Raw genomic sequence first — 9,578 nt, 5'->3', positions numbered from 1 at the left:
AGATTACAGATGTGAGCCACAGTGCCTGGCTACACCTTGCACCATGCATATCTTCATTTGGCTGTTCTCAAGTCGCATGCTTCAGAACACTGTAATTGTGGTCATAGCACATCCAGTGAGTTGTGCATCGGTCTAGTAAGACTAGCCAAACTGAACTTGCAGCTTCCCTCAAGTTTGTAGCAGACCTGTCAGAATACAGGTGTCCTGAGGACCCCAACCTGCAGCTGTGTCTGAAGTAGGGCAGTCTTGAGAAAGAAGGATCTCTTAAGCCAGTCAAATCTGATGCCACCTCTGGTGTGGGTAACATCACAATGGATTGTGGTATTGCCCTGTGGTGGGTGGAACTGAGACACCTGTACCCAACAGCATTTCTGTTTAGAGATGTAGTGTGTACGTTCCAGTGCATTCACACTCAAAATCAGCTTCCCTTACCAGCTTGTCAAGCTGTGCCACTCCTGGTTATACTCCTGTTTGACCAGCAGAGGACAGTACAACCCCACAAGTTCTGCATCCTCCAAAGCTTTTCCCGCTGCGGAGGTCCAGTGCAAAAGGCACAGAAAATGGAAGAAGCACAGAAAATGGAACCAGGACGCAAATTGGCTCTGGAAAATTAGATTCTTACTAGAAAGGCTCCTGCACCCAAAGGCAGCCATACTTCTGCCTTCAGCACATGGACACGGGGCAGGAGTGGAGGGAGGAGGGAAAGATCAGAGATGGGGCCAGAATCCTTAACCGACCTAGGAAACAGATTCTCTATAGACACTAGTGGCTCACACCTGTAATCCTTGTCACTCAGGAGGCTGCGATCTGAGGGTCCTGGCTCCAAGTCAGCCCTGTCAGGAAGATCCATGAGATTCTTATCTCCAATTAACCAGCAAAATGCTGGAAGTGGAGCTGTGATTCAAGTGACAGAGCACCAGTCTGGAGTGAAAAAGCTAAGGGAAAGAATGAGGAGGGAGCCGGGCTCTGGTGGCTCACGCCTGTAATCCTAGCTACTCAGGAGGCTGAGATCTGAGGAGCATGGTTCAAAGCCAGCCCGGGCAGGAGAGACCGTGAGACTCCTATCTCCACTAAACCACCAGAAAACCAGAAGTGGCGCTGTAGCTCAAGTGGTAGAGCGCTCGCCTTGAGCTAAAGAGCTGAGGGACAGTGCCCAGGCCCAGAGTTCAAGCCCCACTGCTGACAAAAAAAAAAAAAAAAAGAATGAGGAGGGGAGACTGAAAATGTGGCTTAGTGGTAGAGTGTTTGCCTAGCATGCATGAAGCCTTGGGTTCCTCACTACCACATAAAACAGAAAAAGCTAGAGTGGTGGTGTGGCTCAAGTGGTAGAGTGCTAGCCTTGAGCAAAAGAAGCTCAGGGATAGTGCCCACGCCCTGAGTTCAAGCCCCAGATCTGGGATGGGGTGGCGGAGGGAGGGGGGAGCATGAGGGAGATAAATCAAAAGTGACCCATTCTTTTAAACCCAACAATGTCATAAGCATCAAATCATATAGGTCTTGTTGCCAGGGGGGCTCCCTGCAACCCCAACTGTTACAACTCTGCAGAAGGGAGGTCGGGGGCCACCAGCCAGCACCCCTTTCCAATGAGAGGCCTGGCTGCTTCCTGAGCAGACAGCCGGCTCTCCATGTTTCTTCCCATTGCTGGCCCCAGCTGTAAATACGCTGGGATCAAGGGAGACACAGTCCTAGCACCGCCGTGCCATCCCCAGTGTTTCACACTGTGAAACCCACAGCCCTCACATGCCTTTCTAGGATAGGAGAAAAACGTTCTTCCTGACATCTGCAGGGAAACACTTTGAATGTAAATCCTCCAAGAGAGAACAAACACTTCTACTGCAGTGTGACTCTAATTCAATTTTGTACACACTTATTGCGGGCTTATAGGTGTCCAATGTATTTTAGATATATCAGTGAGTTAAAAAGACAAAGCCATCTCTCAATGGAGCTTACATCTCAGCAAGAGAAGACAGCAAATGAACAAGCAAACATGCAATGTGTCCGGCTGGCTGTGGGAAAACCGAGCCAAGAGAGCTGGATGGAAATCACGGGTGAAGAGCTATTCACACAGAACAGCCTTGGCAAAGGTCTCAAGGCTGGTGTGTGCCTGGGCATCTGAAGACAAGCATCCAATGTTGGAGAATTCCAGGTGGGAGGTGCTAGAGGCCAGAGAAGGACAGAGAAGAGAAGGGGATGAAGCCTAAGCTAAGGGAAATCTGGTCACAGCCCTGTGCAAGGTGTGGCAGAACCGGAAGAGGAGAGGAGAGGGAGCCTCACAGCTGGAACTCTGAGCACCATTGAGGAAAATGGCCCACCAACAAAGACTCCTCCACAGCCCTTCCTGAGGACAGTGGGGTGCAGGAGGGAGAAGAAAGGTCCTTGAGTCTGAGCATCTGCTGGAGGAGTGTGATCCAGACAGAGCAGGCAGCGGGGCAGAGGTCTAAAGGGTACCTAGAAACTACTTTTTGCTGAAAAGCACTGACTCTTCTCAGGCTGGTGAATTAATGGAAAGCAGGAGAAAGCTTGACATCCCAGCCTCCACTTTCTACCCTTGTCCTTTGTCCTGTGGGCATCTTGGAATCCAAGAAGGCCTAACTGAACTACAGAAGAAACCCCCTGTGATGAACAGAGGAGGAAGCTCCCCTATTCTTCTTTAATAACTTTTGTATTGTAGCCAGGCCCTATCTGAAGAATTCTGAGATAATGAGCAACCATATGTCAGACCACTTCAACACATCTGTAACTGGGACTGTTCAATAAGCATGCATTCCTCTCTCAGCCTGCCCACAATTTCTTTCTCTATTCAAACCTAAAAGCCAGGTCGCCCTGGTGGCACACACCTGTCATATCAGCTACTTGAGGGGCAGAGGTCAGAAGGATCACAGTTTCAGTCCAGCCTGGTAAAAAGGTGGTAAAACTCCATCTCAACCAACAAGTCTGGTATGATAGTGTATGTAGTTATAATTCCAGCTATGTTAAGAAGCAGAGGTAGGGTAATCTAGATCCAAGGCTAATCCCTATCAAAAGCACAAGAACCTATCAGAAAAACGAACTAATGCAAAAAAAAATGCTGGGCTATGACCCAAATGGTAAAGCGCCTACCTAGCAAGAATGAGATTTTTGAGGTTCTGGTATTCTAGTACCATCCAAAGCAACAATAAAAACAAACAAGTAAAAGCCCTGAAACACATCTTGTACAAGTTACATGCATATCTTGCTCTTCCTGCAACCTGCCTGTGCCACATTACTTTAAATCTCCTTTTGCTGCCTCCCGCCATTATTCATCTCCTCATCTCTTTATTTGGCACATTGGGGTGAGTGGTATCCTGGGAGTTTGGCTTGTGACCTAAAACTCCAATTATATACAGACTCATCATCATGGCTTCATTCTGGCTTAAGTTGTGCGGTCACATCAGCCAAAACTGTCCAGGGCCATCAGACCTCTCATCTCTGTCTTTAAGAGGAGGCATCTGCTCCCAAGACTACATCTGCCCCTGCCACTTGAGTCACTAGGGAAATAACCCCATATGACGATAGTCACCAGTCTTGCAGCAATGCCATTATCATGCAGACTCATGCATGTCAGGGTTGGTGAGCAGAAGAACAGGGGGATTATGGACTTGGCACTGGATAAGAGGAAGAGCTCCATGGTAAGGCAGATGCTAGTGTATATGATCTCCTGCATTCCATCTCCAGCATGGACCAAATATAAGTAAAATCTTAGTCCATCATTCTGGCCATATGACAGGACACTAATTTCTCTGAGCGTTTCTTTGTGTGTAAGTGGGACAGTAGCATCTGCCTCTCATGACAATGGTGTAGAATAAGATGATAAAAAGAAAAGTGAATCGTGAATTCTGTAGCTGAATAGCAGCACCACTCATTCTCAACACGTACCTTGAAAGATGGATATGTAAGGAGGGGGACATTTTTCTCCACCTCTCCAGCTCTGTATTCTCTCCACTCTTCACCTCTCCTTTGGAAGGCGGAAGCCTTCAACTATGGATTGGATGTTTTGAGTGTATCCCAATCCCCCCACCACCACCATATGCTGGAAATTTGGTGGCCCATTGAGGGATGATGGAACCTTTAAGAGGGGCAGCCTGTGGGGCTGGGAAGGTGGCTCAGTGGTAGAGCGCTTGCCTTGCATGCCTGAGGCCCTGGGTTCGATTCCTCAGCACCACATAAACAAAAAGAAAAAAGCCTGAAGTGGTGCTGTGGCTCAAGTGGTAGAGCACTAGCCTTGAGCTGAAGAGCTGAGGGACAACACACAGGCCCAGAGTCCAGGCCCCATGACCGGACCCAAAAAAAAAAAAAAAGAGGGGCAGCCTAGTAGGAGGTCATTAGGGCATTAGGAGAATCACCTTCAGAAGGGATTAATGCTGGTCTCCAGGAATGATTTAGTCCTCTCAAATGTGGGTTGGTATAAAAAAAAATGAGCCTTGCCTCTCTCTGAATAGTGTTGTTTTTCTGACTTATCACACACACACACACCCTCTCTCTCCTCTCTCTCTCCTCTCTTTCTCTCATATTTCCACCATTATAGCATCTACCATGTTGTCAGGAGCTGATGGCACCCTCATCAGAGGCCAAGCAGAGAGGACCACCCAATACTAGACTTTCAGCCTCCCAAAAGTGTGAGCTACATAAAACTCCTCTCCTCTCCCTTTATATAGTACCCAGCATCAGGCCTTTTGTTACAACAACAGAAAATGGACTAGAAATGCTTTCCTATCTCCTCCAAATGGCTTGGGAAAGATCTAGATCAGCAGTTCTCAATAGACTGGGAGAGGGGGATTGCTCTCTTTTCTCCACCCAGCAGAGCATACTTGGCAATGTCTACAGATGTTTGTTGTCATTGTTGGAGAGGGGCATATTTTAGAGTAGAGGCCAAGCATGCTGCTAAACATCTTACAAGTCACAGAAGACCCCTCACAATAATTATCCAGGTCAGAGTGTTGTTTGTATAACAGCAGAGACCCCTTCTGTAGATGGAGCAGGAACAGGTGACCTCTTCCCACTCAATGGCCATGGCCTCTCTCCTGTCTTCCACTGAGACAAAGCAGAATGCCTAGGAATACTCAATTTCCCAGCTTCCTTTGCAGCTAGTGACCTTCATGTGACCAAGTCAGACCAGTGGGATATAGAGCATTGAGGGCTTCTGGGAAGGGTTTTTCTTGTTTTGTTTTGTTTTTGTTTTTGTTTTGTAGGTTGTAGGGCTTGAACTCCGGGCCTGGGCACTGTCCCTCAGCTCAAGGCTCAAGGCTATAGTTCTACCACTTGAGCCACAGCTCCACTTCTGGCTTTTTCTGTCTATGTGGTGCTAAAGAATCGAACCCTGGGCCTCATGCATGCAAGGCAAGCACTTTACCACTGAGCCACCTTCCCAGCCCCAGGTTTTTCTTCTTGATACAAGGAACAAATGGAAAAGGAGAGCCTGCCCTTCCACTCTTGAGTTCGAACATGATTGTGGGAGAATACGATGTTCCAAATTATAGCATCCATCCTGCAGATTACAGGTGGCATTGCCAAAAGAATGATAGAGAAGAAAGATAACTACCCAGAGATGATATCACTAAGCTCCTAGGCACCCACCTGAGCCCTCCCTGTGAAGAATCAATTAATACCCATGTCTAGGTGACTTTGGGTCAACTTCACTGTTACTTGCAGCCAAAAGCATCCTAGAAAATAGCCACTTGTCCGTGTTCCCTGTGGTTACCCAACCCTCTATGTGCTCAACGACTAGTGACACATCACCCTCTTACTGAACTGTGAACCCTCTGGGTACAAGCTGTACTACCTCTCCTGATCTCTGTGCATGTTCTCAAGAGAGAAGTGACAAATGAATGTAAAAGGCGTGGGAGGAAGGGCAAACAGATCCTACTCTTGGCAGCCCAGCTGTGGGGTTCCCCAAGAGCCCCAGCAGCTGCTGCCGCCCAGCTGCCTGGCAGCGCCTGTGTGTGAACATGTCTGCGGTGAACGCCCTGGGATGCCTGGGAGGACAGAAGGGTTGGCCCGGAGGCTCTGGTTCCAGCAAAACTAGGAAAGCAGACACCAGCTGTACTGTGAAGCCCAGAACTGAACTGCTCCACGGGCAGGATTAAGCACGCTGCAAATGCAGCTGTTTCTTCCAGAAGAGATCTCCTACTAGAAGCCTTCTCAGCTACTAGGCCCTCTGGGATAGACACCAGAGAGACTCCTGCCCAGGATCATCTCAGGAACTGGACAGCCTAAGGGTGTCACCACCAGGGGGCGCTGGGGCAGCTGTACAGAAGCCAAGAACAGAAGGGGGTGGATGTCAAAACAGACCACATCTGAACTTGCCATGCACTTGCACTATGCACTGTCCCTCAGAAAAACAAAATGACAGGGTAATAGGCCGTCCCTCACCCCAGGAGCATGCATTGTCCGTCCCTGAGAGGATGAAAGGCCACCACTTCCCCCATCCACTGAGATCAGGAGGCCCCAGCCCCTGCTACCTCTTTCCCTCGGAGGAAGGCTGGGGTAGGGCATGAGAAGATCTTCCAGCTAAGACATGTCAAAAGAAAAGGAGCAGAACAGGATGGAAGTCCTGCTTCCAGCTAATCTCTCCAAGGCACGTCAGAGTTTAGAGAGAATGAGGAGGAGGGTTAGGGAGAAGTCTGATTTTGTGGGTGTACAACTGGTACAGTCACACAAGGCCACATGATGAGTTTTATACTGTTTTTGCTGTCTTGTGTGCATGATTATATGTGTTGTATCTGCATGCATATCTGTGGGAGGGTGACAGGAAGATACAAATCTGAGGAAAAAGGATGAAAAAGTGCAACAGTGGAGTGCACTGGACATTGATGAAAGTCAACTATACTATACAACTCTTGGGTGAGATGGGAGGGAGGAAATGGGAGAGAAGGAGGGAACAGATGACACTGTATAAAAGGAAATGTACTCATGACCTGATGCATATCACCTCTATAATAACAATAAAACAAATTCTAAATAAAATAAAATAAAAAATGTGTATGTGTGCCAGTACCAACGCTTAAATTTATGCCCTCTCATATCACTTGGCTTTCTTGCTCGTGGCTGGTGTTCTACCACTTGAGCCATGCCTCCAGTCTGGCATTTTACTGGTTAGTTAGAGATGGTATCTTACAGATTTTTCTACCTGGTCTGGCTTCAAACCCAATCCTCCAGGTCTCAGCCCCCCTGAGTGGATAATAATAGTGGCATGAGCACCAGCTCTTGGCTTAACATTCTTAACTTTTTAATTTTTATTTATTTTTTTATGTCAGCTCTGGGGCTTGAACTCTGGGCCTGGGGCTGTCCCTGAGCTCTTCAAGTCAAGGCTAATGCTCTACCACTTGAGCCACAGCGCCACTTCCAGTTTTCTGGTGGTTAATTGGAGATAAGAGTCTCACAGACTTTCCTGCCTGGGGTTGGCTTAAACCAGGATCCTCAGATCTCAGCCTCTGGAGTAGCTAGAGCCAACAGCGCCCAGCAACATTCTGAATTTTTAAACAAATGACCCCACAAATTCAATAGCTGGTTCTGCCTGGAGTGAGGGCATTTCTACACAAAAGGCTTTTCTGTATAGAAAAAGGAATTCACAGAAGTGGAGGTGTGGCTCAAGTGGTAGAGAGCCAAGCTTCAGCAAAAAGGCTAGTGCCCAGACCCTGAGTTCAAGCCCCACTACCGACACAAATACAAAACAAACAAAAATACATGGATTTCTTTTGGGGCTGGGAAGGTGGCTCAGTGGTAGAGCGCTTGCCTTGCATGCCAGAGGCCCTGGGTTCGATTCCTCAGCACCACATAAGCAAAAAGAAAAAAAAGCCGGAAGTGGCGCTGTGGCTCAAGTGGTAGAGTGCTAGCCTTGAGCTGAAGAGCTGAGGGACAGCGCCCAGGCCCAGAGTTCAGGCCCCACGACCGGACCCAAAAAAAAAAGAAAAAAAAGAAAAAGGAATTCACTGGGGGGTTTGGGGACAGGCAACCCCTCCACCTACTCCCCCAATCCCACAGCCTCTCCCAACTCAGCCAAGTAGAATATGTTTCTAGAAGAGAGGAAAGAACATGCTGACCTCAACAGCAGACAGGTAAGGGTGGGGGGAGCGGGTGGGAGCCCCTCTCTCTCCCCAGGCCCTCTGCCGCCACCTCCACCCTGTGGGGAGTGGGTGACACCTGAGGCTCCCCTTGGGCAGGAAATACCTCTAGAGGAAGCAGCTGATCTGAGGTGGGCAGGGAGGGGAGGCCATGAAGCCTAGAGCCAAGAGGTTGTTGAGGGCCTCAGCCAGCAGGGCCCGCCCAGGCCTCTGGTCTCCAGCCAGGAGGTAATTCAGAAACTCCTCCACATGGCTGTTGGGGCCTGTTTGCCCTGCTCCTCCCAGCTCCAGCCAGCCGCAGGGTGGGAGATGCTTGCCTTCTTGCTTTCCGCCTCCCAGATGCAGTCCTGGCACTCACAGTGGGTCCAGGGTCAGGCGGTGCTGGGAAATAAGCTGGTGGGAAGGGAGCAGGCTTGGGTCCTGGCCAGGACTGGGAAGGATCCAGGCTCCACAAGAGAGGGACACCCCCCTGTATGTGCTGGGGCCAGGGCAGAGCAGACAGCCTGGAGAGCTGCCTGCGGTCCAGCCTGAATCCCAGCCGGCTCTTGGAAGCCAGGCCAGCAGAACCTGGCCCTCCCTTGGCAGAGACCAAGCTAGGCAAGAGCCCAGGCTCCACACCCGACTTTGTGTCCCAGAGACTGAGAACTGGGCCACAGAGTCTCCTTCCTGGGCATCTCTCTCCATCCTCATTGCTAATTCCCCTCCCAATTAAAATGAAAATGCCCCCCCAAGCCAGGAGAAGGTGAGCACCTTTCAGGCTTTCCATCCTCACTGTCTTAGGAGGTTTGTGGTCAGCTCACTTCCAATAAAGCCTATAGGACTGGTGAGGGGAGGACCTTGGTGAGACTTGGAGCAGCAGATTCACTTCTGGGAGGGAGAGGAGGGCAAAATGCCCATGAGTTAACCAGTTTCTAGGATGCACCATCTCACTACCATGCACCATCAACAGAGCATGCCAAGGCATTTTTGCCAACAGGAAAACGTGGTATAGGTTCAAATGACAGGGTGACAGCCCCCAAGAAAGACTTCTGCAGTCACCACCCAAGCTTTCCTGGACAAGGCAGCTATAACACACTGGGAAAAGCCTGTGACATCTAGCTGTGAATCCTCCCAGGGTCATTGCAGACACAGGCTTCTCAAAGGGTTAGGAGTGACGGTGTGTCATGCTTTGGCTCACTGGAAGCCAGGTCAACAGATCCTGTCTCCATCCATCACAGTGACTCCACCCACCCTAACCCATTGGCATCCTGCATTCTCGGGCCTGTTTCTCAGACTAAGGGTGTTTACAGAAAGCGTTGTCCTTGGAAGAGCCCCCAAACCCCAACTGAAGTTCTGGTCTGGCCTTTCCTGGGACCAGCCTCCCCAGACAGAGGCCAAGGACATTCTGACTCCGAAGGACCCTTCCAAGCTGCCTTCCACTGTGGAAAACATTTGACAGTATTTGACCCACCTCCAGGCCTACCGGTCTACAAACACAACAGAATGTAGTCCTCATTAACC

Source organism: Dipodomys merriami, unplaced genomic scaffold (assembly GCF_024711535.1).
Source record: "Dipodomys merriami isolate MVZ:Mamm:240054 unplaced genomic scaffold, mDipMer1.0.p SCAF_1, whole genome shotgun sequence".
NCBI classification, from domain to species: Eukaryota; Metazoa; Chordata; class Mammalia; order Rodentia; family Heteromyidae; genus Dipodomys; species Dipodomys merriami.
Note: the sequence above shows the minus strand (reverse complement) of the source record.